At 37.7% G+C, this 3,667-nt stretch overlaps 1 pseudogene; it reads left to right on the top strand.

Moving 5' to 3' along the window:
- Positions 1-541: 541 nt before the first annotated feature.
- LOC101421201 (BLOC-1-related complex subunit 5 pseudogene) lies at positions 542-1,055 on the top strand (annotated as a pseudogene).
- The last annotated feature ends 2,612 nt before the right edge of the window (positions 1,056-3,667 follow it).

The raw sequence follows: 3,667 nt of genomic DNA, 5'->3' as shown, positions 1-3,667 counted from the left end.
GGACTATGTATAGAAATGGATATTTAGGGAATGGAATAAAGGTGGAAGGAATAGAAATTTAGATCATTCTGAATTTATTGATATGGGCCCAATAATATATTCAATATGATAGTTCACAGGGTAAGGAAGGTCTCTAATTTGGATGGTTGGTTTGCTGAAAGATGGATCAAAACACAGCCTACACTTGAGGGAACTGAAGTGTCAGAACTTTCTTGGTATACTGTACTGGGAGGTATGCAAAGGTTTGAGGAGACTGAAATGTGAGAGCCTATTTATCAAGTAAAACTGTCCCGTCATCACAGTAGGGTCCAGAGAGTGTATATTTCAACACCATTTGTACATCCTTGAAGACCTATGTGGTTACTCTTCTCTTTAGGTCAAGAATTACAGTGGAAAATTGCTTCCATTGAATTGGTTTCCTTAAATACATTGGGTGGCAGGGCAAAGTGGTGGCACTTCATTATAACTGACAAGGTAGACAGGTTTCTGTAACTGATGCCAGTCAGCGTACTGGAAGGAGTGAGCCTGCGGTGTGTGAGCCATGGCTCCATCTCCAGCTAAGCATGGAACCAAGAGAGATGATATTGTGGTTGTAGTTCAGGGCTCCCAGGCCTCATGGAATGTCAGCAGTGATCCTGATGTCATCCAGTTTCAAGAGATTCCAACCTTCCAGCCATTTTTGAAAGGGCTGTTGAGTGGCCAGACTTCCCCAACAAATACTAAGAGGAAGAAACTGGATTCTCAGCAGGTATTGCAATTCTGCTTCCAATATCAGGATCACCTGCATCAATGTACTGAAGCTGTCGGCTTTTGATCAGAATGCTTTAGTAAAACACATCAAAGAGATGGATATGTCCATAGAAACCCTCTTTAGCTTCATGCAGGAGCGCCAGGGAAGATATGCTAAATATGCTGAGCAAATCCAGAAAGTCGATGAAATGTCTGCCATCCTCTGCCACACACAGATGGGTGTTGATCAGACTGTGCCACTGACGGAGAGGCTCAACACCATGCTGCCCGAGAGTAAGAGGCTGAAGCCCTTCAGCATGAAATGACAGTGAACTCAAGATCTAGAGCTGCTTCTACACCCTGCCAGGCTGTTGTTCTGCCTGGACAGTGCCTGGCCCCTCACCAATATGTGGAGGACACCTGGAACCAAAGTCATATAATACGACCAGGGCATGATGCTGATTAGTAGTTTCTGTATTCCCTTAAGTGGACGTGAAGCTTTGCAGCTGGCATGGAAATTGGACTTTGTGCTACCCCTTTCCTGGATGCATTTTCCCTGCATGAAATGAACCAAATTAATTCTCAGTGATAACCAAAGTTGGAATATTTGAACTATTGGAAATTTTCATAACTTTGCATTGGGAATTATTTTTATTTTGTTTAGATTTTTTTATTGTTGTTGCTTTTTTTGAGAGAGAATGTGAAAACATAGAGAGAAGAGTAGAATTATTTTAATAAGTTCTCTCCTTGATGCCTTTATGAAAATTTACTCAATAGGCTGTCCAAGTTATGGGTTATAAACGTAAAGAACTAATTTAATAAAAATAAAATAAAAGAGCAGTAATCAAAACAGCCTGCCTTGCAGAGACCAATGGGATTGGTTAGCTGATCATGGTGTCCCTGGAAAAGAATTAGATGAGCCACTTACTATATCCTTACTTAATCCTTATAAACAGAAGAGTTCTAGCAGAAGTCTGATTTGAATCACCAAAACAGAGAATCAGTCATTTCCCAGACTTGGGACAGTTTACAGACCCAGGACACATTGAATGCAAGCAAGGTTGTGTCCCCTTGAGGAAGAACCCTTGTACTGTGAATTTGTCTTCCAGCTTTTCCCAATGGGATTTATGGCCTAGTACTGTAGATTGGGGAAAAGGAAATAATTAGACTTTCCAGGGATTACTGGAAACTGACTCTGAACTAAAATTAAGAAACCCAAAACATTATTGTATTCCACCAGTTAAAGTAAGTGCTTATGAAAATCAGGGGATCATTGGAGTTTTAGTTCAGGAACATTTCACAGTGGTTTTAGTGGGTACCCAAACCCATCATGGGTTGTTTACCCAATTCTGGAATACATAATTATAATAGACATACTCAGCAACTGAAAGAATGCCCATATTGGTGATTCACAAACAGTGAATGTAAACAGAATGTAAATAGGTAGCAATCCTCAGTTTTACTAAACATTGCCCTCACAATTCTTCTATAAATAATAGTCTGTAATGAGGGACATTTAATCCATGAATTCCAAGAAATTTTATATTTTATCTCTCAGTTTGTAATAATCATTGCCCTGTTATCTTTTAAAATAAAATAAAAATATGTATTTACAGTTAAGTAACCCAGAACTTGAATTTTAGGAAATGGTTGGCATGTAAAGAAAAAAAGAGATTATACTGACCTTGTCAAGACAAGTAAGTATAAAGGAAAGCAATATCTTTTTTTGGGTCTTTATTTATTTTTTTAATGTTAGATTAAAAAAATATGAGGTCCCCATATACCCTCCACCCCCTCACCCCACCCCTCCCCCCACAACAACAACCTCCTCCAGCATCATGAGACATTCATTGTACTTGGTGAATACATCTCTGAGCACCGCTACATCTCATGGTTAGTGGTCCACACCATAGCCCACACTTTCCCACAGTCCTCCCAGTGGGCTAAGGGAGGACATACAATGTCCAGTAACTGTCTCCGGAGCACCATCCAGGACAACTCCAAGTCCCAAAAAACACCCCCTTATCACATCTCTTCCTCCCACTCCCTACGCCCAGCAACCACCATGGCCACTTTCTCCACACCAATGCTAAATTACTTAAGACCACCCTGCTCTCCATCATTTCAAAAGTTGCTCCTTCGGGATATAAAATTATTCATAAAATTTAATGGCTTAAATTTTAATTTTAATTTGAAGTTTTAATTCTTGTTTTGAATTTCTTTAAGAGGAGTTCAGGGCAACAACAGGTATATCATTAGATTAATTCAAAATTTTCTTTATACCTTTATAATAACATCTCCCAAAGTGCTGTTTTCCAAAGGGTTCACAAAACTCACAGAACCTTGTGTTAGGAAGTGAACATGTCTTTTTGGGGGGGCATGATGCAATCCTTGACAGGCTAGATAGCACTGATTTTCTTCCTGGAAGGAATATTTTAATAAGAAGCAAATTCATATTGAGTAGTTATTATACCTTTTGATGATTTTTTTTCCTGTAAGTAAAGTGCCAAAAATAAGCTCTTATTTCAGTTCATAGAACAATAATTATATTAACTCTCATATAGTTTAGTTTTCTAAAATCTCCTTCTATATAAGTATTTTTTCTATGTAGTGTCCACTCATCATTGAAAGATAATGTCCAATCCTGTGACTGCAGTCTCAAGTTTGAGACAACCTTTATATTCTGTTAAATTGTTTAAAATTCACCTCTCATTATGAGAAAGGAAATTGTAATATTTCTCCTTCAAAGAATACATTTTAAAATATCATTGAAATAATACTGAGTTGCATCATTTTCCCTATTTAAAATTAATTATTGCATGAATAATAATTATGCTTATTTTGTAAACTTCTTGTTTTTAATATAGTCAATTTGTTTTTATACAATGTTGATTCATGAATTGAGAGTTATTGGCGTTAGTCCTATTTTTCTTCACTC

The sequence above is a fragment of the Dasypus novemcinctus genome, chromosome 11 (genome assembly GCF_030445035.2).
Source record: "Dasypus novemcinctus isolate mDasNov1 chromosome 11, mDasNov1.1.hap2, whole genome shotgun sequence".
Taxonomy (NCBI): Eukaryota; Metazoa; Chordata; class Mammalia; order Cingulata; family Dasypodidae; genus Dasypus; species Dasypus novemcinctus.
This window is presented reverse-complemented; position numbering and strand designations above follow the sequence as displayed.